The 25,907-nt window shown below is 43.5% G+C and overlaps 1 protein-coding gene across 6 annotated transcripts in view; it reads right to left on the bottom strand.

Moving 5' to 3' along the window:
• Positions 1 to 17,489, bottom strand: part of ptpn4 (protein tyrosine phosphatase non-receptor type 4) — a 163,485-nt gene extending 145,996 nt beyond the window's left edge. For all 6 annotated transcript variants that reach the window (XM_033024839.1, XM_033024838.1, XM_033024837.1 and 3 more), the window contains exon 1: positions 17,138 to 17,489. The gene's annotated coding sequence lies outside the window, so the exon portion shown is untranslated. The remainder of the gene's footprint in view (positions 1 to 17,137) is intronic.
• Positions 17,490 to 25,907: the final 8,418 nt, after the last annotated feature.

Here is a 25,907-nt window from a genome sequence, read left to right on the forward strand (position 1 = left end):
CTCCTCCCCTCTCTCTGCCCCCTCTGTCTGTCTGTCTCTGCCCCCTCACTCTCTGCCCTCTCTTTCTACCCCCTCCAGATGCGCCTGCGAGTTGGGGGCTGTGCGTGAGTGGATAGGGCGGGATTGGGTAAAAGGAGCAAATGAATAATATTAATATATCAAGGGGGGTGGTTAGTGTGTGCGTGGGGGGGGTGTGGTCAGTGAATGTGGGGGGGGGGGGGTGGTTAGTGGGTGACGCTGCAGGCCACCCCCCCCCCCCCCCCCCGCAACTGTGCGTTGAGGGGACGGGACCCAACGGGTCCCCCTTGGTCTAGTTAAACGCTAAAAATTCATAAGCTATGAACTACAATAGACTATGATTATTATTATTGCAGTTATTGTTTGTTTTTTTGAGTTTTGTTATATTATGTATTATGTACATACTCTGCTGTGCTGCAGCAAGTAAGAATTTCATTGTTCTATCTAGGACATATGACAATAAAACACTCTTGACTCTCCACAACTGTCCTGCTAAAGACGACAGGTGCATGGTCCCTCAGATTTCCACTCCTGAAGTCAATCAGCTCATTGGTCCTGCTAATGTTGACAATAAGATTTTTATGGCACAACTGAACAACAATTATCGATCTCCCTCCTGTCCTCTGTGCCTCGGGTCAGCAAAATAGAGGGGTTGCTGCCATTCACATTGCGGTCTGCCAATGAGAGAGTCGAGGATCCTGTAGCATAGGAAGCAACAGAGTCCCGGTTTCCTAAGATTAACGATGAGTTTGGAGGAATGATAGTGTTGCGGGCCAGGCTGTAGTCGTACAACAAGCCTGACATGTGTTCCTGTTGTCCCAGGAGAATGACTTAATTTGGAAAAGAATGAACTATGGTTTTGCATGGGGCAGACCATATCTTACAAATTTGATTGTATCTTTTGAGGTGATGATGTTGATGTTGATCAGGCAGATGATGTTTAGTATGGCATTTGACCAAGGTCCATCATAATATGCTGATTCAGTAGTTTGAATTCAGAATTGGCTTACCTATAGAAGACAGAGGGTAGTGGTGGAAGGTTATTATTATGGCTGGTGGCCTACGAACAGTGGCATTCCGCATGGATCAGAGCTAGGACTTTTATTGTTAGAGATATACGTAAATGACATGGACAAAAATGTAGATGGGTTAGTTAGCCTCTTTACAGATGACACCAAACTTGGAGTTGCAGACAATGAAGTAGGCTTTCAAAGGATACAACACGACAAAGATCAGTGACAGAAATGGAGAGAGAAATGACAGATGGAGTTTAATACACACAGGTGTGAGGTGTTGCACCTAAGAACAAAGATCCTATAGCAAGCAAGATAGATCACTTGACGAAAAAGACGTAGGACGGTCATTGGCAGATTCATGGGTAATTTTCGGCCCCATTTCCTTAACCGGCTTCCGTCTCCGCACCAAAGATCCCATTGGATACTAGTATGGAGACGGAAGCCGGTTACGGAAACATCCTCGTAAAAATAAGTTATTTGGGAAAAATCTTCTCCTCATTTTCAGAATTATAATTTATTAACACAAACTGTTCCCCCGCAACGCTGATTACACTACGAGTCGGGTCAGGTTACTGAAATGGATGAAAAAAAGGCCCACGTTCCGCTCCGTTGCGTACTACACGTCAGCTCATTGCATTTCGAAGGAGTGGTCTATCTTGCTTGCTATAGGATCTTTGCCTTAGAAGGTCAAATGCAGGGGGAATGTATGCAGTTAATGGCAGAACTATTAACAGCATTAATGCTCAGAGGGATCTTTGGGTCCAACTTCACAGCTCCCTGCAAACCACGAAGATAGAATGGTAAAGAAGGTGTATGGTATACTTGCCTTCATTAGTCGGGGCATTAAATACAAGGAAATCAAGATGCAGCTTTGAAAAGCTTTAGTAAGGTTGCTTTTGGAGGACTGCATGCAATGCTGGTTGAAACATAGCAGGAATGATGTGGAAAGGGTTTTAGAAGAGGTTTTTCAGAATGTTGCCTGGATTAGTATTAGGTCTAGGAGAGGTTGGACAAACTGGCATTATTTTCTCTGACAGAGGAGAAATCAGAGACGTTTATAATATCATGAGCGGCATGGATAAGTAGACAGTCAGTACGTTTTCCCCCCCAGGGTGGACATGTCAGAAGCTAGATGGCAGAGCTTTAAAGTTAGAGGAGCAAGTTTAAAGGATTGTGTGGGGCTTATTTTTCTTAAGATCGTAATAGGTGGCTGGAACGTGGTATCAAAGATAGACAAAATGCTGGAGTAACTCAGCGGGACAGGTAGCATCTCTGGAGAGAAGGAATGGGTAACATTTTAGGTCGAGACCCTTCTTCAGACTGACCCGAAACATCACCCATTCCTTCTCTTCAGAGATGCTGCCTGTCCTACTCCAGCTTTTTGTATCTATCTTCGATTTAAACCAGCATCTGCAGTTCTTTCCTACACATGTGGTATCAAAGATGGTGGAAGATAGCGCATTTAAGAGGCTTTTGGAAAGGCTTATAAATATGCAGAGATATAGATCATGTGCAGGTCGGAAGATTAGTTTAATTTGGCATCATGTCCAGCAAAGACATGATGCCAAATTAATGGTCCTGTTGGAATGCTCTGTGCGTGGCATTAAATGTACTCAATACAGTACCAAGCCGTATCATGCACATATTTTTGTTTTGGCCAAAAGCATATTAGTCAATAAAAGATTGAATTATAAAGTCCAAGTACAATTTCTGTAACATTACAATTTCAAATTCCAGGTACTAAGTGATTAGAAATATGCAGGTAAAACATCGCCAACTCAATGCAGGTATTGCTGACTATTAAACATCCCAATACAAAAATCAAATGAAGATTGATAATAAATGGAGATGCAGCCAATGATATTCACATCATAGGAACACCGTAAAAAGTCATTTTACGCAAAAGGTAAAATGCGAAAGAAACAAATGCCAGTTGGAGCCATAAAAATATCATATTTTGCTATATATAGGCTATTCCATGAACCAAATTCTGTTCTAATTTGACTTGAAATGTCTCATTTCCGAAGATGCTGCTGAACATCTCCAGCAATTTTCAACTTTACGCCAGATTTCTAGCTTCTAGTTATTTTTTATCACAATAATAAATGCTCATTTCGTAGATAATAGATACAAATCTCTCACTTGTACAACAAATTTGACACTTGAGACTTCCTTCGGAAATTTCTTACAATCACCCAAATTCAGATTTACTTAAACAACCAGGAACTGTTTGAACTTTAATTGATAGCTAATTAACCTTCAATTCATCAGAGAATGACATTTTGTAAATCTGCCTTGACATTAACAATCTGTTATTTTTCATAAATCAAGCCCCGAAGGAAAGCCTATTAGATTCTCAGATTGTGTTAGAGTACAGAAATTGAATCCAGTGAAAATTTTTGGCTTGACCAGTTTAATTTTTTTAAATTTTTTTTTAAGCTGCAAATTACACCAGCGCAGCTTAGTGACAAAAGAATCAAAGGGGAGCTGACGGTGTGTGATAATGAGGTAGCATAAGTTAAGGGAGAGGAACCTGTGAGATTGTACTGCTGGGGGCATGATTGGATCTGGTGGGTCAATCTTTTGGATGGAATCAGTATACGGTTGGAAGGCCACCATTATGCATTTGTTTTCCTGCATTTGTCCTTTTTGCAGGAAACGTGATAAACAAATAATGACTACATAACCGCTAGTTCACAATTTCTTCCAACTCCCACATGACCCCACCAGTCCCTTCTGCCCCCTCTCCTCGCTTTTTTGCATTTCTCAAGAACTGCTCACTTTTAGACTCTCTGACCTGCTCTTTCATTCAACACCCATCACTCTTGTCTTATGACACTCTCCCATGCAGCCAGAGGTGCAACCTCTGTGCATTCACCTCTTGCCTTCCAACTGTCCAAGGATTCAAACAACTGCTCCAGGTGAACTAGCAGTTCACTTGCACTTGTTCCAATCTAGTCTTGGGCTTTCTATATTCACAACATGGTCTCCCCAACATTTGAGAAAGTAAATACAGATTGGGTGATTGCTTTGCAGACACTTGCACTCATTCCAGAAGGGGTGATCCTAATTTTCCTGTTGCATGCCACCTTATTTCTCAATCCCCCTCCTTTTCCAATCTTTGTGTAGCCTTGTCCATTGACATTGCAAAGATCCAACAGTCTGCAGCCCAGCGGCTTGAACATTGACTTCTCCAATTTCCAGTAGCCCTTGCTGTCTCCTCCCCTTCTCAGCTCTCCCTCAGCCCTCTGGCTCTTCCTCTTCCTTTCTTCTTCCCACCCCCCCCCCCCCCTGCATCAGTCTGAGCAAGGTTCTTTCCAATCAAAATTAGTAGAAATAACTGAAATGGACAACTGCTGCAAGATATTTACCAACCTTATACCGATTCCATGCTAAAAAATGAAGTAGAATTACAGCCAGAGCACAATAGATTCCCGTATTAAAATACATTATGGTAAAATATTTATCTCAGATCCAGAATGGTCTTAATAGACTGAATGTAGAAAAGCATGTTTTCTCTTGCGGGGGAATTGAGAAGTGAGAGGCTCTTAAAAAATCAGTCACCCCTTTACGGCAGATGAGGCTAATCTTATTTTTCCAGAAGGCATGCACCTTTGGAATTCTTCCAAGGGTTGAATGGAAAGCTTTGCACATCTTTGAGGGTGAGATAGATACTCGATAAAGGTGAAAGAATACCACAGTAGCGGGAAGGTGAATTTGAGGTTACAATTGGATTAATCATGATCTTATAATTTGGCGTAACAGACTCGAGAAACTGAATCACTTCCTTCTGCTCCTAATCTATGATCTTGTGAAATGAATTATCTTGCTTTCAAAGTCTGGTGCTGACCATGCAAACATGACCTGCACAAAGGAGCATACCAAGTGTGCTTTGGACCTCAATGCCAGGGATGACCGACTGGAAGTGGGCATTGATATTCTTGTTTATCCTTCCAGCAAATGTGGAGAATCTTACAAAGATAGCACTGGATATCCTTTTGATATCCTTTTATTACTTGAGATGCCTGCTGTTGGTTTAGGTAACCCAGATTACATCCATGTGGTGCTAAAATACAGCTCATCTGAAGTCTGGTATCCGTGACTGTGGAATGTAGTCAATACAGGTAGAACAGTTTCCCATGTGCCCTAATTATGTATTTATTTATTTATTTGTTTGATTCTTTATTTCGAATAGAATAAAAGAATAAAAAGCAAGTGTGAAACAGCATACAAAAAACAAAAAAAAACTAAACAACAATATTTATAAAGTGTCATAAACAATATTTATAAATAAATGAAATTGTATGTGACTGAAAAGGAGCAGGAAGAAGCCAAAGCTTATTAATTCCCATCCCTTATTCAACTGCTTAAAATTATCTTATACAAATTTAAACTTCAATATTAACTTCACTCCTATAGGTACATGTGGAGGAGAGGTGAAATGTTGTGTGAGAAAGATTGAGAAAAACATTGGGGTAATAATATGGCCTTATTTGACATAGGTCTAGAGTTCTGAGAAAACAATATTTTCAGTAGCTCCAGACTTGGAAACACAAGACAGCAAATATTGGAATTTTGAGTGAAAAAACAACCTGCAGATCAGGAAGGTCAGATCAGGTAGCATCTGTGGAGGGAAATGGATGGACAACATTTCAGGCTGGGGCTCTCCTTTGGGTTGTTGGAGTGGAGGGGCAACAGCTGGTGGAAAGGTGAGGGGAAGGGATGGGGCAAGAGCTGGAAAGTGATAGGTGAATTGAGGTAAGGAGGGTTGATTGGCAAATGAGTCAGGTGGGGAAGAAAAGGGTAGCAATAGTATTCAGGGCTAGAGGTTACATGGAGAAGTCAAAAGGGTACAAATTGCGCAAAATAAAGTTAACATCACATAACATAAGACAGCCAGTCTGAAGTAGGGCCTCAACCCGAAACGTCACCAGTTCCTTTTACCCAGAGGTGCTGCCTGTCCCGCTGAATTACTCCAGCATTTTGTGTCTTTCTTCAGCTAACATCACACGCTCTTGTGCTATTACCATTGGAGAGATGGTAAAGCAGCCCAGGAATTATTACTTCTGGAATCAAGAACAGCTCTTTTCCATCAACCAGCAGGCTCTTGAACCACCCTTAACAACGCTAACCACCAGCCAACTACAGTGGTGAATCACAATGGACTTTGCACTATTATGACTGTTCTTCCTACTTTGATTTTTCACAATGATCTAATTTACCTCGAATAACTGATAATATATTCTATATTTATTTCTTGTTGCATATAATGTGCCAGCATAGCTGTAGTAAGAAAGAATTTCATTGTTCCAGTCATATCCAGTGCACATGACAAATAATCACTTTTGACTCTTATCATTTCTGGGAAAAGGAGTTGATGACAGGAACCTTTGACAGACTTGTGGCAATCTTCAAGAAATGTGTTGACGAGCTGCAGAATCAAGTAACAGCTGTCAGCAACAAGGAGAGTCATCACAAGAGCTCTTTTCCATCGCCTCTTCTCTTGGAAAAGTTAGTCTCTGAATCGTAAAGGCACAATGCACATCTGACATCAACATCAAAGGAAATGGAGGAATCACAGATGTAACCTATTTTGATTTCACAGAAGCCTTTAACTCAATAAGGCAGCTTTTGGAATATTCTTTTCAAATATACCTGGGCAAAAAAATAAACTAACTTAAACCCTGTCGCATGGTGTACAAGGCATGATCTTAACTGATGAGCCCACAGAAGAGCCAATATCAGAGGGCAAACACGGCTTTACCAATACTTTTCTTAAATCTTTCTCACAACAGTGAATATCAACCCTTTGAATATCCTGTTACAGTTGAGCTAATTTACAGAACAGGTGGAAAACAGCTCAAACTGTATCATATCTATTCCAATCTCAAGATAACGCCAATCCTAATCACTGCATGACAAGGCCAAGGATCTGCAAATCACCTCTCTCTAGAAAAAATGGGCATTAATTATGAAATTCACCACCACTTTGTGAACCAGCACAGCCTTTGCCCAGCTGAGATGTGTTTGATGACCAATATTGTAATGTTCCTGGTCTATCAGACAGCAGTAACCCCCACCTTCCTGTATACTTTTGAGACAAATGCATAAATCCCAGAGCACCAGAGAGGTAACACCATGTTGCTTTGAACATCTTCCAAATTAACTGACTGAATAAGTAAACCAAAAATCAGCATCCTCTCTCAGGATAAGATCTCCAGTATTGAAGTTCTGAATACAATCAGCAAGTTACTACAGGTAGGCCACATAGTTTGCATGCCTGACACAAGACTTCCAAAGCAGACACTTTACTTCAAGCTCTGAACTGCTTGAGATCATCAGCAAGTCCGATGAATGAAGGATGGTCATAAATAGAGCCAGGGTTTTGCCATGCGCCTTTCATGCTTTTTTTGATGATCTCTCCAGGATAATGCCTTTTTTTGATAATTTCACCAGGATAATGCCCTTTTCACGATCGAGTGCCTAAATCAGCCTTTTTTTGCCGTTTTGCTAAAATGTCATGCTATTTTAACTAGTTGTACCATGATTACTGACTGTGATCTAGTTGCATTTGCACTTGTACTGACTGTACATTTTGGCACAAGGTTTGGGGTGTGGGGGGGTGAGGAGAAATACAAGCAGGATTTACAGCATTTAAGCAGTGTCTGCATGAGCAAGTGTTTAAATCCCTTCAGCATAGTGGACCATGGACCCAGTGTTGAGGGATAGGATTAAGGAAGGGTGCCCACAGGTCAGTATTGAACAGTTAGGCTTAATAGTCCGTGGGCCAGAGGGGCCTACCGTACATCCCCCCCTATGATCCTACTGCTTGGGTGTCATTTTGTTCATTGGTATCTCTTCTGTCGGAAAAATGATGTTCCCAAAAAAAAAAACTCATTTGGACCATGTTTTTTTAACCCTTATTTCAATATATGTCAAAATTGTGTTTTTTCATACTTTGCCCTCTCTCTTGGGGGGTTCCTGAATTTGGTACTTGCAATTGAATCTGTTTCTTAGTAAAGATACATAAAAAATCCACTAAATTAGGACCATATCTTCAACTCTATGAGAATCACCAAGCTCTGCCAGAGGTTTCACAAATTTGTTATGCTGTTGCATCAGTTTGATTGGCTTGACTTTGCCGATTCAATTGAAGGCACTTGAGTCACAGCCTGAGAACGCATGCAGTCCAAGTAATGCAGAGTAGTATTCTGAGGAGGACTGCTTTGCAAAATGGGTGACATCTATTAGCCTTTGCCTGTTGTCTATAACTGTGTCAAAGAACACTGTGGTGTCTTGAATGCTGTTTGCATAGTGAAGTGCAATATGAAAAATATATCGCTGTCTGGGCTTTTGACTTGTACGTGGTCATATCCTTGCTCTTTGCCATAGTTGCAAGTCTGTTTCTTCTTGGTTTGACTTCAGGGATTGAATCTCAGACTGCAGTCTCTTTCCCATTCTGAGAAGTAAGAAGTATGGCCTCTCCTTCCTTAATGAAGATCACCTTCCTTCCATGTAGCTTCTTTGTTCTCATCATTGGTCAAGAACTGCTTCCAATCTCTTTTTTTTTTGGTCTTTACTCCTTTGATTATTCTCTTCTCGGCACACCGAGAAAGTGTGCCCTTCTTGTTGAAGTTCGAACCCATTCTCTGATTCTCCAAGATGCCAGAGAGCCTAACGCCACTATCAGCACCTCGAGATTTGCCATGCTTCATGATCATCTCCTCAATCATTTTGTCAATAGCGCATCGGTTTCCTGGTATGAACGACCTGGCGACACTGATGGCACCCACTTTCGAGGAAAGCCAGGGCACCGGGATGTGATTCTTCGATGTTTGCCAAGCACACAGCAAGTCAGATAGCGGGAATAATTGTGACCACCAAAAGTGAAAAAGAGATCGGGCATAAGAAACAGTCAGTGCAAGTACAACGGAAAGTTGTTCTCTTTCACAGACCTAATCAATGAGAGAGCAATCCACACAGAATCAATGTACGACAACCAAAATTGTGCAGTCTTTCCGAGAGATCCTTTCGAACATCAGCTTTGAAGCTGTCATACGACCATCAATGTGTTGAGATCTGCATGGGCCATGACTTCAGCAAGTGCCTGGTGATCGGATTAACTCTTGAAAGATGCCCTTTGATTCCTCTTGTATACTGGACAGCACTGCATCTTTTCTAGACAGGAATTCATCAAGAATGAGCCTCTCCAAGCAATCCACCATCGTCTTGAGGCAGTGCAGACTTCTGTCGTAGTTCTTTCCTGTCATAACACCTTTCATAGAACCAGTAGACATGAGTCCCGATTCCATGAGGACATCCTGAAGTCTGGATCCTTACATTTTCTTTCCAAGCATTTTGAAGTATGCACAAATGACATGGATTGTGCCAACCAACACAATGTGTTCTTGTACTTTACAGGATGACTCCACACGAGAGGATATGCCTTCATGACGGCACCCAAGTCGAATGTTGTAATTACATATTCTTGGATAACCTCATGACTTACTTCTTCAGAAGCTCGTAAACACTCTTGAACTGTACTAAATTCCGTGATGGGATGATTGATCACAGGATAGTAGTCAATTGTGGCCACATTTGAAGGCACCTCACCTGTTGCTGAGACAAATCCAGCCCAAGCTGGAAGCTCTTGACCTTTCTCACTACTCGCTTTCCAGGAAAGCATCCATGCCGGATCTTTTCTTGTACATTGTTTGAATGCTTCATCCCCATCATCACGCTTCCAGTGCTGCACATGAAAATCTGGATTTGCTTTCCGGTTGACATAGGATGATGGAAGAGGGCCACAAGAACAAGGGCAAAGTGTGAAAAAACACAATTTTGATATAGATTGAAATAAGGAGTTACAAAACATAGTCCAAATTAGTTTTTTTCTTGGGAACATTGATTTTCTGACAGAAGAGATATCAATGAACAAAATGACACCCAAGATGTAGGATCATAGGGGGGGGGTGCACGGTAGGCCCCTCTGGCCCACGGACTATAATGGTCTGTATCCATTCTGCATATTTCTATGACTCTAATAGGCCACAGTGGAATGCAACTTTGCAAACCCTATTTCTTTTGTTACATTTGTTGCATTTGATATTGTTAGCTCAAGTGAAGGAGTATTCTATTTTGTGACATCATCACAACACTAAAGAAAATTTGATACATTAATCCACTATCCGTATGAAGATCCTGTTTCTCAATTTGAGACTATTTCTCCTCTTGCAGATGCTATCTGAACAAATGTTTTTAAACAATTTTCAGATTTCATTCAGTGGCTTTTTACGTCACTAATTGACAGAGAAAACCAAAACAATTGGGGCCATTTAAGTGAAATAAATTTGCAGTTCCAAATGCAGATCTTGATCTATAACATCCATATAGTGTAAATTCATTGAATTTGCAAACAGACTGCCTGCCACCACACGTTATTCAAATCATTCTTTGCCCAACCATTGGCAGCTGAGCCTTCATTTGTCTATGATCCATGCTTTGAAATTCCCTCTTAATCAACCCTCTTCTCCTTTAAGACCTCACATAAATGCACTGCTGATCAGCCTTCTTAACAATATGTTTACCCAGCATTCATTTACAAATATGATTACATATGAAATTTCTTCAGAGAAATGCATACAAATACAAAAAGCAATTCTCAAACAAGATATTTTTTCCTTTTTAATATATTAAATGTAGTTGTTATTAATTTCAGTGCTTTTGCAAAGACACCACTCAGAATGTTTTCTAGTTTTACCCACCCTGTAAGCCAAATTGGTTTGAGGCCCTGATGAATAAAGGCTTCATGATAAAACATTATTTCAAGTGATTTCCATGATTCTTTTCCTTACGCAATAAATTGCAGCAACGTTACAAACATTATGTTAGGACCACCATCAGAACGGTCTCATTATAGATGTTTTTTGCTACTGATCAATCCTCCTTTTGTCCTCTCCCCAGTTCCTAATAGTCACATCAATATCTAGTTGAGGTATACTACATCAGTGAAGTACAATACAAAATATAAGAAACAGCCACTTAACTTGAATGAACCCTTTCCCAACAATCATAAATTTAATCTAGTTCTCAATAAGTTAACCTTCTGTTCGATCCTACTCATTTTAAACTTCCGCCATCCGCAAGAAACATCCTAATGGAACCAAGTTTACTATTTATTTAGACCATTCTCACAACAAAATATCCTGGTAAACGGAGTTTAATAATATAGCACATACGTTTTCCCAGAATTAATCTCTCTGGTAATCCTGTAACATTTATCCACTCAAAACTGATAACTATATTTCCTGAACCAGACACATCACAAATTCCCACAAACTGGAATTTCTAAAAGGTTCAAGTTACAAGTTGATGTGCATGTTGCTGGCAATGTCCATTCCAAATGCCATTGGGAAGCTGATTGTTGCGCAATCTTCCTGAACCCTTGCAAACTTTCTAGTAAATCTACTCCCATGTTTCACAATGCCCTCCTTAATGTTTGGGACAAAGACCCATCATTTATTTTTTTGCCTCTGTACTCCACAATTTGAGATTTGTAATAGAAAAAAAAATCACATGTGGTTAAAGTGCACATTGTCAGATTTTAATAAAGGCCATCTTCATACATTTTGGTTTCATCATGTTGAAATTACAACAGTGTTTATACATAGTCCCCCCCGTTTCAGGGAACCATAATATTTGGGACACAGCAAAGTCATGTGAATGAAAGCAGTCATGTTTAGTATTTTGTTGCATATCCTTTGCATGCTGGGTGTCTTCTCTGGTGATGCTCTGCCAGGCCTGTATTGCAGCCATCTTTAGCTTACCCTTTTTAGGGGGCTGGTCCCCTTCAGTTTTCTCTTCAGCATATAAAAGGCATGCTCAATTGGGTTCAGATCAGGTGATTGACTTGGCCACTCAAGAATTGACCATTTTTTAGCTTTGAAAAACTCCGTTGTTGCTTTAACAGTATGTTTGGGATCATTGTCTTGCTGTAGAATGAACAGCCGGCCAATAAGTTTTGAAGCATTTGTTTGAACTTGAGCAGATAGGATGTGTCTATACACTACAGAATTCATTATGCTACTACCATCAGCAGTTGTATCATCAATGAAGATAAGTGAGCCAGTACTTTCAGCAGCCATACATGCCCAGGCCATAACACCCCCACCATCGTGTTTCACAAATGAGGTGGTATGCTTTGGATCTTGGGCAGTTCCTTCTCTGCTCCATACTTTGCTCTTGCCATCACTCTGATACAAGTTAATCTTCGTCTCATCTGTCCACAAGACCTTTTTCCAGAACTGCGGTTGCTCTTTTAAGTACTACTTGGCAAATGGTAACCCAGCTATCCTATTTTTGCAGCTAACCAGTGGTTTGCATCTTGCAGTGTAGCCGCTGTATTTCTGTTCATGAAGTCTTCTGCGGATAGTGGTCATTGACAAATCCACACCTGATTCCTGAAGAGTGTTTCTGATCTGTCAGATAGGTGTTTGGGGATTTTTCTTTATTATAGAGAGAATTCTTCTGTCATCAGCTGTGGAGGTCTTCCTTGGTCTGCAGTCCCTTTGCAATTAGTAAAGTGCTCTCTTTCTTCTTAAAGATGTTCCAAACAGTTGATTTTGGTAAGCCTATGGTTTGGCTGATGTCTCTAACAGTTTTATTCCTGTTTCTTAGTCTCATAATGGCTTCTTTAACTTTCATTGGCACAACCTTGGTCCTCATGTTGATAAACAGCAATAAAAGTTTCCAAAGGTGATGGAAAGACTGGAGGAAAGACTAGGTACTTAGAACTCTCTTATACCTGCATTAAGGAGGCAATTCAACACACCCGAGCAATTACAAATGCCTGTGAAGCCATGTGTCCCAAACATGATATTTGGGACACATGCGGTACTGATTGTGGATGATCAGCCATGATCACATTGAATGGCGGTGCTGGCGCAAAGGGCCGAATGGCCTACGTCTGCACCTATTGTCTATTATGGTGCCCTGAAATAGGGAGACTATGTATCAACACAGCTGTAATTTCCACATGGTGAAACCCAAAAGTATAAAAATACCCTTTAATAAAATCTGACAATGTGCACTTTAACCACATGTGATTTTTTTCTATTACAAATCTCAAATCATGGAGTACAGAGGCAAATAAATAAATAAATGCGTCTTTGTCCCAAACATTATGGAGGGCACCATATTCAGTTATGGGATTTAAATAAGAGGAAATTAATATGTATGAATGTTGTACACAGTCACACTGCAGACTCAGAACAATTAATACTTTGGATGGTGGATTAGATTCCAATTATGAAGGCTGCTTTGCCCTGGATGGGGATGAGTTAAATGAGATAAAATGAGATAAATAAAGTTGTATTGTATCTTAGTTTCTGAAGCATTGTTGGACTTTCATTTATCCAAGCATGTGGAGGATACTCTATCAAATTTGTATCTTACACACAACAGCAAGCAGTTCAGGAAAAGTTAAGTCATTCACTGCAGAATATCAAGGCTTTGAACTGCTCTTGTACCAAAGTACCCATATGGCTCATCCAGTTTCATTCCTGGTCAATATTAACAGAAGAGTGCTGATGGTGGGGACACTGGTAATACCACTGAATGCTCGAGGGAGATAGCTTGCTCTACCGTAGAAAATGCTGCCTACCATTTCATTGGCATGATTGTTACCTCATTTATGAGGCCATGCTGAATGTTGCACTGGCAAATTCTCGTAAATAGACCTATTACACAGCTCCAGAAAACTCATTGATATTTTGGTAAGGGACACACTTCAATGCAAACATGGTATTGGCATTTCCCTTAAAATCTGCTTTAAGAAACAATTAAGTTAAAATGATTCAAAAAAAAAATCCAAAGGACCAGTTACTACAATTAAATATTGATAGAAACCTATCAAATAACAAGACCTAATATTTCAGTATCCTCCACCCCCTACCACCCCCCCCCCCAACAAACCCTGACCTCCACTATGACAACACGTCATGTCTGCTCACTAGAACAAGTGAATGTACAAAGAGGTTTGATAATCACAAAGATCAAGTTAGTTTCCTCTTTTAAGCAGTTCAAGTTTGTTAATAAGTTTAGTGGGATTGTGGTTTCAGCTGTGCTTACATTTATGCCCAACTTGAAATTATTAAAATCATGTTATTACAATTACCATTGCCATATTATCTAAAAATATGTAAATGATCATAGTTCAACACCGAAGGAAGTCCTAAGCTTTAAAACATGCTCAAGATACTGTAAAATCTGATCAGAATGGCATTGCAAAATTTCTTGAATGGAAACATTGTAATGGTTTTCTTACTATATTGCTCACAGTGTTTCCCTGAATCTCATCGGTTAAATAAGCCTTCCCGAAATCTTTCCAAAACATTTAAACTTCTCAAACCACTGACAGCAAGACAAGTATAAAAATAAGCAGAGCAATTTTCTGATTTATTTTTGTCTTTTGGGAACATATCATAGAGCAAGAAGGTTAGGGCAGTGAATCACAAGCAAGGTCGCCTTCTGCTGTCCCTGGACATTTCCATAAAGTTATTTGAACACCCTCTCCTATTGATGCCTCATTCATAGACTCTTTCTCCAGCTAACACTACATGAGTGCAAGGTCATCCCACTGAACATTGAGATCCGAGTTATCATTGTTGTATTCTGTCATAAACTATGCTGCAGGTACTGACCCCATCCAAAATAAATGTCACAGACATATCTACCTTCATAAGGACATGGATTCCCATCAACTACTGCAACCCTTATTCTTTTATTGCTTGTTGATGTGACATATCAATGTTATTCCTGGCTGCCACCGTTTTCCTCTCTGCCTATTGAGGTCAATTAAAACTCTGTGCCCCACATCCTGTGTATAGGAATGCCCACTGTACCATTCACTCATCTCCCTTGTACTTGCTGAGCCTCAGGCTGCAAATGAATTAATGTTTGAATTATTTTTTTCAATCATCCTTGGTTTTAATACCTCAATGGTCTCTTTCACGAGATCCAAATCTATAACTCGTCAATCTTTTAACGCTTAGACTTCTACGTATTACAATTCTAGCTCTTTGAGTATTTAATCACACTGATTGCAATACCTTCATTGCCATTGCCTGCAACTGCGGAATTTTCTCCTAAAATGTATCCATATTGACGCGCGGACAAGTAGAACCCAAATCTCTCAGCAATACATTTTTCCTGACCAATTAATTCTCAATAATTAGGCGAGAGGCATGAAAGATAAGCAAAATGAAATCATTGGTCTACCATATAAAACATTTTATTGGAGATGTACCTAATAAAATCTAAAATGCCTGCCCATATTTAGTGCAGGAAACAAAAAGATCAGATAGCATGTGGTCCAAATAGAGGTTAAAGCCATCAACAAATGTGTGAAAAAAAGAAAAAAAATCAAACCTACTCTTGTATCTACAAATGCACACGTTCCCAAAAACTTCAATATGCCAGTTTTCCGTTGCCAACGTCTGCTCTTATCCATTTCCTCAAAATATAACAACCACCCGCATATCTTGCATAGATTTCTGCTCTCAGATCTTACACAAAAATAAAAAATTCATAACCTGTCAAATACCTCTATCCTTCATCTGCAATTAGCACACCAATATTGTGTTTTGATTTCTTCCTTTTTCATTCTTACCCAGTTGTCTCACTGTTTCATTCAGGAAAGCAGCGTTTCATTCATACAATTTCAAATATCCCCGTTCCCTTCCCACAACAGTCAGTCGGCCTTGCAGTCCCAAAAAAATCCTTGTCGCTATTTAATGATAAACCATTTTTGGTTTGCCTGTCTCCTACCTCTGGCTCTTAATACAGACGTGTTTCTGATTTTACTATGAATACACACACGCTAGTTCACAAATTTGCAGTTCCCATCTTCAGTATTTCTCCATTGCAATATTTATATTTCTATGACAAACAAACTAGCTGAATCCCTTGCAGCAATTCCCTCTTATTACCTTATTCCTCCCCCCATGATTCAGGTGCAGCTCCATGACTGTACTTGCATTTTCTGCCAGGACCTCCCACTCTCATTCATACATTTGAAATCATTTCCTTCCTGTTAATCTATCAGAATTAATGCAACCCAATGGTCAAAATTCAGAGTTCATTTTCCTCCATAAAATTACACTTACTGTATGTTTAAAATCCAGAATGTGCTTTCTTGCCTTGGTTTTTACTGCAGTTTTATTGCTGTTGGCATAGCTATTGTATTGCTTAATCTTTCATTCACTCCAGAAATACTGTACAATTTGTACATTAGTGATCCACTGCACTCAATCACATCACTACTCTGTTGTTGACCTCGCTTAAAATTATCTCCGACAATCCTTTATCTAACTGTCAATGTTACTATACGACACCCATTCATATCGACACAGCTGTAACAGTGCATTACAGGTTTTATACCATATTGCATGTCTTTTCCGACTGCACCACCCCCTCACACTTTTACTGGCAGCAAAATGTCACTCAGATGCATATTTACATTTTTCCTCCTCACAAATTCCACATCACACATTGGGGGGAAAAAACACAATTTGACATGAGATTCCTCCCACACCATCACTCCTCCAAAGAATAATTTCCCATGCTTTCCTCCATTGCACCATTATTCATGCTGTGAATAGTATCAACATGATCTCATTCACTGATTTCGTATTCAAGTCTTTAGCTCTCCCAGAACTTGCAACACTGCAGCACATATAAAAAAAACTATGCACATTCCGAACGCGCACGGATTTCAAAGCCATTATTTCTGCACGATTAACCCTTGCTCTTTGCAGTGCCAAGAAGAAACATAAGACTTTCTCGCAGCAAATACACGCCAGCCAGTGATGTTTGGTCTTGGACGCGTGCTGCTGGCTGTGGGGGAAGCCTGGCACTGACAAGCTCCAAGGCATACAGTTGCACCGGTCTTAAGGTTGCTCTGTTGCCTTCAGCCATGGCGAGCAGCCCGGTGCAAGGAGTGACACATCTCCCCTCCAACACCACCATCACCCCCCCCCCCCCCCCCCCCCCCATCCCGCCGTCGGGTTCGGCCAAGCGGACAAACACCCATCCCCTCAGGATACCTGTTCTGATTCACTCTCCGTCCGTTCTTCCACCTCCTCTTCACTCTCACATCATGGCTCCCCCGTTAGTTGGCAAGGGTGGGGGGGTGGGGGGGGGGGGGGGGGGGGGGGTGGGGTGGGGAGAGGGGAGGGAGGGGGAGCGGGCTGAGGGAGGGGAGCAGGAGGAAGGGGGGACACTGCCGCTTCGCAAACGGGGGCTGGATCCGTTTTATTTTTTCTCTGTCTCTCTTGTCTCTGTGTGCGTGTGTGTTTCACACCCCACCCGCCCCCCACCTCTCCCACTCGGATGCCAACTCGCAGCCGCGGCTCCGCGGCCTAAACGTTGCCGTCGCCGCTCTCCGCCCGCGAGCCCCGCCGCCTAGGGCGCCTGCGCGCCGCCCCCCAATCAGCGAGTAGGCGGCTGGATCCGGCACGTGACCAAAGTGAAACGAGGGCGGTGCCTGGGTCCGACACGTGACCCCAGTGAGGAGAGGGCGGTGCCTGGGTCCGACACGTGACCCCCCTGCGACGATGGGGGCGGTGCCTGAATCCGACACGTGACCCCAGCAAGGAGGGGGCGGTGCCTGGATCCGATACGTGACCCCAGCGACGGGAGGGCGGTGTTGGAGCCGCCACGTGACCCCAGCGAGAAGGAGGAAGGCGGGGCTGACGTCCGGCACGTGACCATTATGGCATATGGGGCGGGGCTTGAATGCGATCACGTGATCCTAATGGCGGCCTGAACGGCACTGCGCGATTTCTATGGTTAGGGGCGGGCGAAATAAAGTAACACCACGTGATACCTCTGGCATAGGGGCGGCGCAGGGCTTGAGTGTGAGCACGTGACCCCTGAGAGGAGGGGGCGGGACCTCGGTCGGACACGTCACTTGTGCCAAGAGACTGGGCGTGGGTTCGAGTAATAAATGCCACGTGATTCTCATGGCAAGAGCCGGGGCGCTTCTTGTGCGCGAGCACGTGATCGCTATGGCAACACCACGTGATCCTTCTGGAGATGGGCGGAGCCTGAATAACACCACGTGGTCCTTGTGTTAAGGGGCGGGGCCAGAGTAACACCACGTGGTCCTTGTGCTAAGCAAAGATTATAGATATAAGATCTTTGGTGCTAAGGGACGGGGCCAGAGTAACACCACGTGGTCCTTGTGCTAAGGGGCGGGGCCAGAGTAACACCACGTGGTCCTTGTGCTAAGGGGCGGGGCCAGAGTAACACCACGTGGTCCTTGTGCTAAGGGGCGGGGCCAGAGTAACACCACGTGGTCCTTGTGCTAAGGGGCGGGGCCAGAGTAACACCACGTGGTCCTTGTGCTAAGGGGCGGGGCCAGAGTAACACCACGTGGTCCTTGTGCTAAGGGGCGGGGCCAGAGTAACACCACGTGGTCCTTGTGTTAAGGGGCGGGGTCAGAGTAACACCACGTGGTCCTTGTGCTAAGGGACGGGGCCTGAGTAACACCACGTGAATGGCATTGGGCAGGGTGGGGCTTGAGTGCGAGCACGTGACCCCGCTGATGGGCGGGGCCTGGCTCACACCTCGTGACTCCTATGGACACGTGATCCTGATGTGTGGGCAGGAGCTGCAGATGCTGGTTGACACCAAGGATAGACACAAAATAGGAACCTGAGGGGTAACCTCTCCACACAAAGAGTGGTGGGTGTACGGAACGAGCTGCTGGAGGACGTAGTTGAGGCAGGGACTATTGCAATGTTTAAGAAACATTTAGATAGACACAAAATGCTGGAGTAACTGAAAGGACTGTCGGGATCCTTGGACAGAGTCGAGGGAGGCAGTATAGAGACAGGTGTTGCATCTCCTGTGGTTGCAGGAGAAGGTACCTGCGAGGGAGGGGTTTGGGTGGGAAGGGATGAGTTAACCAGGGAGTTGCAGGGGCAACGTTGTCTGCGGAAAGGGATGCAGCTGGGAAGATATGACCAGTGGTGGGATCCCGTTGGAGGTGCCGAAAATGTCAGAGGATTATGTGTTGTATGCGACAGCTGTTGAGGTGTAAGATGAGGACTAGGGGGAATCTGTCTCTTTTTGACTCGGAGCTGCGGGGTACCGAGGAGACATGTGTGAAGGCCTCTTCCCTCTCCCACAGTTACGTAAAGAATGAGAACACGCCAGATGTCATCTTGAAATTCATATAACAAGATGAGGCTAGGGTATGATCTTGCAGCAAGGGGCGGGGCCTGAGCTTGAGTATGTGGCACTTATAACAAGGCTGGGTTTGAGGAATCAAATTATTTTATGGGACGGGGCTTGATTGTGAGCACGTAATCCTTATGACAAAAGGTGGGCTGCTGAAGAGGGGTGGATATAAATATGTGAGCTATGAGCCATAAACTTGAGTGTCAATTTTTTGTTTAAAGGTATTTATTGGAATGGAAGATGCCTGGCTTCAGTTTGCTAAGTGGTTTTCCTTGCCCAGGACAAGGGTAGAGTTGTGTAGCATGGAACTACAGATGCTAGTTTACACCGAAGATAGACACAAAGTGCTGGAATAACTCACCGGGAGAAGCAGCGTCTCTAGGGAGAAGGAATGGGTGACATTTCGTGTCGAGACCCTTCTTCAGACTGAAGAAGTCTGACGAAGGGTCTCGACCTGAAACGTCACCCTTTCTTTCTCTACAACAATAGAGTTCTCCTATTCCTCATCTTTTATTCCAGCACATAATTCTGTGACATTTCCGCCACCTTCAACGTGAAAGGAAAGATTTAAGGAACCCAAGAGGCATCTTTTCATACAGAAGGTGGTGTGTATGTGGAACGAGCTGCCAGCAGAGCTAGATAACAGATACAATTTAAGGCAGCACAGTGGTGCATTGTAGCACAGCAGTAGAGTTGCTACCAGAGACCAGGGTTCGATCCTGACTACGGGTGCTGTCTGTACGGAGTTAAAACCTTCCCCGTGTGACAGCGTGGGTTTTCTCCAGGTGCTAGGGTTCCCTCCCACATTCTCAAGATGTGCAGGTTTGTAGGTATATTGGCTTCTGTAAATTGTCCATGGCATGTAGGATGGAACTAGTGTATGGGTGATCGTTGGTCAGCGTGGACCAAAGGACATGTTTCCACACTATATCTCTAAACTCCTCAACTCAACTCAACTCAACATACAGGTGGGACTGCTACTATTTTGGTCAGCATAGCCAAGTAAGGTCAAAGGGCCTATTTCCATTCCGCATGACTCGGACTCTCATGGAAATTTGTACTTATGATTAAACTGCTGAATTCATGTGTTTTAATAATTAATTTAATTATCACTACCTGTTGCATATATTCTCCTTTGACAGTGTCTAAACGTATTGTTCCTTTCTAAATCCTCTTTAAACTGTTAACTGGAATAGATGTAAGCATACATTTTTTAAATTGACAATTGCTGATAAAATATTTATCCCAAAGGTTGACAGATTGTTACTAAGAATATCATTGAATCTACACAGAGGAAAGAACAATTAGTTCTGGTTTGTGATCTGTTAACTAATTGTTACTTCCTGTCATTGCTGCAAATTGCAACCAGTTAGTGAATCTTAGCAAATAATGAAAGCTTATGCAGCTTACAACCCAATGGTGTGATTAATGATTTCTCTAACTTCAAGTAACCCTTGCGTCTCTCTCTGCCCCTCCCCCACCCAAGTTGTACTAGTTTCAAAGCCATCTTATTGAGGCTCATTGTCTGTAACTTGTTTTTACCTAGTCGGTCATATAGATCTACCAAAGCTAACAATAGCCTGTTCCCTTTATCATCGTTACTTGCACATCTTTCATGCATTTGTTCTATCTATATCACCGACTGTATCTCACTTGTCCCTTTCCCCTGACTCTGTCTGAAGAAAGGTCTCGACCTGAAACGTCACCTATTACTTTTCTACAGAGATACTGAGTCTATCTTGAATTTATTTTTAAGTTTTGTAGCCTGTTACATATACTTAGTAATCTTACCTAATTGCATCATAGTAAACTAATAACTGGATGAACTTCCTTTAGAATAAATACAGACATAAAATACTGGGATAACTCAGCAAGTTAGGCAGCATCTCTGGAGAACATGAATTGGTGATATTTCGGGTTGGGACCCTTCCTTGGGTGGATTGTGGAGGGGGGTGGGAGTTGGAATCTGCAAGGACAAAGCTTGGTAGATAGATAAGGTGAGGGTGGGGGGGGAATTGGAGGTGGGGGTTGATAGGCAAATGGTTGGACAAAGGCCAGAGATGGAAAGACAAAAATGTGATACAAGTATAGAAGAGGTGCGAATTGCAAAGCCAGTGAAGGGAATTTAGGTGGAAAGAGAGGGGGAAAAGGATTAATGGGTGCAAATGCTGGTGGTGGGGGGTGGGGGGGGGGGGGGGGGGGGGGGGGAGCGGTGAAGAGAAGGGTGGGTGGTTAGGTTAGTGAGCTAAAATTGGAGAATTCAATGTTCAGACCATTTACAAAATACACTCACCTCTATCCACCTAGAAGGTACACAAAATTGCTGGGGAAACTCAGCGGGTGCAGCAGCATCTATGGAGCGAAGGAAATAGGCGACGTTTCGGGCCGAAACCCTTCTTCAGACTGATGGGGGGTGGGAGACAGAAGTAAAAGGGGAGGAGGGGGAGGAGCCCGAGGGCGGGCGGATGGGAGGGTGGGAGGAGACAGCTAGAGGGTTAAGGAAGGGGAGGAGACAGCAAGGGCTAGCAAAATTGGGAGAATTCAATGTTAATGCCATACGGACACAAGGTCCCCAGACGGAATATGAGGTGCTGTTCCTCCAATTTCCGCTGTTGCTCACTCTGGCAATGTAGGAGACCCAGGACAGAGAGGTCGGATTGGGAATGGGAGGGGGAGTTGAAGTGCTGAGCCACCGGGAGTTCAGGTAGGTTATTGCGGACTGAGCGGAGGTGTTCGGCGAAACGATCGCCCAACCTACGCTTGGTCTCCCCGATGTAAATCACCTGACATCTAGAGCAGCGGATGCAGTAGATGAGGTTGGAGGAGATACAGGTGAACCTTTGTCGCACCTGGAACGACTGCTTGGGTCCTTGAATGGAGTCGAGGGGGGAGGTGAAGGGACAGGTGTTGCATTTCTTGCGGTTGCAACGGAAAGTGCCCGGGGAGGGGGTGGTGCGGGAGGGAAGGGAAGAATTGACGAGGGAGTTGCGGAGGGAGCGGTCTTTGCGGAAGGCAGACATGGGGGGAGATGGGAAGATGTGGCGAGTGGTGGGGTCACGTTGGAGGTGGCGGAAATTGCGGAGGATTATGTGTTGTATTTGGCGGCTAGTGGGGTGAAAGGTGAGGACCAGAGGGACTCTGCCCTTGTTGCGAGTGCGGGGATGGGGAGAGAGGGCAGTGTTACGGGGTATGGATGAGACCCTGGTGTGAGCCTCATCTATGGTGGCGGAGGGGAATCCCCGTTCCCTGAAGAACGAGGACATTTCCGATGCCCTGGTGTGGAATGTCTCATCCTGGGAACAGATGCGGCGTAGGCGGAGGAATTGGGAGTAGGGGATGGAGTCTTTACAGTGGGCAGGGTGGGAAGACGTGTAGTCCAGATAGCCATGTGAGTCAGAGGATTTGTAATGTATGTCGGTCAGGAGTCTGTCCCCTGCGATGGAGATGGTGAGGTCAAGGAATGGTAGGGAAGTGTCGGAAATGGTCCAGGTGTATTGGAGTGCCGGATGGAAGTTGGTGGTGAAGTGGATGAAGTCAGTCAGTTGTGTGTAGGTGCAGGAGGTGGCCCCAAAGCAGTCGTCAATGTAACGGAGGTAGAGGTCGGGGATGGGGCCCTGGTACGTCTCGAACAAGGATTGTTCAACGTACCCGACAAAGAGGCAGGCGTAGCTGGGGCCCATGCGTGTGCCCATAGCTACGCCTTGTGTTTGGAGGAAATGGGAGGAGTCAAATGTAAAGTTGTTGAGGGTGAGGACCAACTCCGCTAAGCGGAGGAGAGTGTCAGTGGCTGGGTATAGGTTGCTCCTCTGGTCGAGGAAGAACCGGAGGGCTCCGAGGCCATCCTGGTGGGGGATGGAGTTGTAGAGTGACTGGACATCCATGGTGAAGATGAGGGGGTGAGGGCCCAGAGAGTGGAATGCATGCATCACCTATTCTTTTTCTCCAGAGATGCTGCCTGACCCGCCGGGTTACTCCAGCATTTTGTGTCTATCTTCCACCTATCACTCGCCAGTCTAGGTCCTGCCCCTCTTCTCTTACTCTTACAAGCAAAATAAATTATTATATGCCGGAAGGTATGAAGATAGATAATCAAAAATGTGTTCCCACCACAGTCCGTCTGAAAAAGAGTCCTGACCTGAAACATCACCTATGATGCTGCCTGACTCACTCTAACACTTTGTGCCTTTTTTTAAATCAAACATCATCTGCAGTTCCTAGTGTCTCCATTTTTCTATATAATAACATTTCCCTGAATCAGCAGTTCCTTCCTCAGAAAATATCCACCACTTAAGGATCTACTGGAATCGACTTGCATACAAATTAATTTCAATTGTTTCCATCCTGATATGGAGCTGCTGCCCCAATTCTTTTTTTTTAGTTTAGAGATACAGCGCGGAAAAAGGCCCTTTGGCCCACCGAGTCTGCATCGACCAGCGAGCCCCGCACATTAACACCACCCTACACACAGTAAGGACAATTTTACATTCATACCGGGCCAATTAAGCTACAAACCTGCACGCCTTTGGAGTGTGGGAGGAAACCAAAGATCTCGTAGAAATCCCACGCAGGTACAAACTCCGTACAGACAAGCACCCATAGTTAGGATCGAACCCAGGTCGATGGCGCTGTAAGTTATCTACAGCTCTACTGCTATGCCACCATGCTGGTATTTAAGGTCATAAGGAATAGGAGTTAGGCCATTCGGCCCATCAAGTCTATTCAATCATGGCTGATTTATCTCTCCCTCCTAACCCCATTCTCCTGCCTTCTCCCCATAACCTCTGACACATGGACTAATCAAGAATCTATCTCTGCCTTAAAAATAGAAACATAGAAATTAGGTGCAGGAGTAGGCCATTCGGCCCTTCGAGCCTGCACCGCCATTCAATATGATCATGGCTGATCATCCAACTCAGTATCCTGTACCTGCCTTCTCTCCATACCCTCTGATCCCCTTAGCCACAAGGGCCACATCTAACTCCCTCTTAAATATAGCCAATGAACTGGCCTCGACTACCCTCTGTGGCAGAGAGTTCCAGAGATTCACCACTCTCTGTGTGAAAAATGTTCTTCTCATCTAGGTTTTAAAGGATTTCCCCCTTATCCTTAAGCTGTGACCCCTTGTCCTGGACTTCCCCAACATCGGGAGCAATCTTCCTGCATCTAGCCTGTCCAACCCCTTAAGAATGTTATAAGTTTCTATAAGATCCCCTCTCAATCTCCTAAATTCTAGAGAGTATAAACCAAGTCTATCCAGTCTTTCTTCATAAGACAGTCCTGACATCCCAGGAATCAGTCTGGTGAACCTTCTCTGCACTCCCTCTATGGCAATAATGTCCTTCCTCAGATTTGGAGACCAAAACTGTACGCAATACTCCAGGTGTGGTCTCACCAAGACCCTGTACAACTGCAGTAGAACCTCCCTGCTCCTATACTCAAATCCTTTTGCTATGAAAGCTAACATACCATTCGCTTTCTTCACTGCCTGCTGCACCTCCATGCCTACTTTCAATGACTGGTGTACCATGACACCCAGGTCTCGCTGCATCTCCCCTTTTCCTAGTCGGCCACCATTTAGATAATAGTCTGCTTTCCTGTTTTTGCCACCAAAATGGATAACCTCACATTTATCCACAAATACCCACTGACTTGGTCTCCACTTTCTGTGGCAAAGAATTCCACAGATTCACTACCTTCTGACTAAAGACCTTTCTCCTCATCTCCTTCCTAAAAGAATGTCCTTTAATTCTGAATATGATTATGATGCCCAGCCTGTGAATATATCAACAGCCTCTTACACTGAAGTGGCACTTTTGATATAATACAGCTCCTCAAAGCACTTAAGGAGCATTATCAGATAACATTTTACAATGAGGAGGCATTAGAAAAAATGAAGCAAAAATCTGCTGGGCTGGAGATCTGAAACACAAACAGAACATGACCTAAACAATCAGTAGGACAGGCAACAAATGGGGTGGAAGATTGCAACCTTCACGTGGTCCGCCCTGTTTCGACTAATGCAATCAACTCGATGTGCACAAACGGAAGATCAAATAGAACAAGTTGTCCAACAACTTTAGGCTGTGCACGCCACACGAAAGAAGAAGAAGAAGGCAACAAATGTGGGGAGTGAAACAGTATAGACAAAAAACTGGAGTAACTCAGCGGGACTCTGGAGAGAAGGAATGGGTGACGTTTCAGGTCAAGAACCTTCAGACTTCAGAGTGAAAACTGAGGCATTGTTTCAAATAAATGACTCTTCATGTTCATAAGTTATAGTTGCAGTATTTGGCCCATCAAGTTTACTCTGCTATTCAATCATGACTGATGGCACAATGGGCTAAGTGTTCGGCTGGCAACCTGAAGGTGGCCGGTTCGAATCCTGCTTGGAGTGTGTACTGTCGTTGTGTCCTTGGCGCAAGACACTTCACCTACCTTTGCCTGGGGACTAGAGACGGAAATTAGCTACTGATTGGCTACAATCTCGCATATTTACATGCAAATGTTCATTAATATGCACTGTCCCTATAAACAAATTATTATTATTATTATTATTATTATTATCTATCATTCCCTCTCGACCCCATTCATCTGCCTTCTCGCTATAACCCCTGACACCCGTACTAATCA

The sequence above is a fragment of the Amblyraja radiata genome, chromosome 7, assembly GCF_010909765.2.
Source record: "Amblyraja radiata isolate CabotCenter1 chromosome 7, sAmbRad1.1.pri, whole genome shotgun sequence".
Lineage (NCBI taxonomy): Eukaryota > Metazoa > Chordata > Chondrichthyes > Rajiformes > Rajidae > Amblyraja > Amblyraja radiata.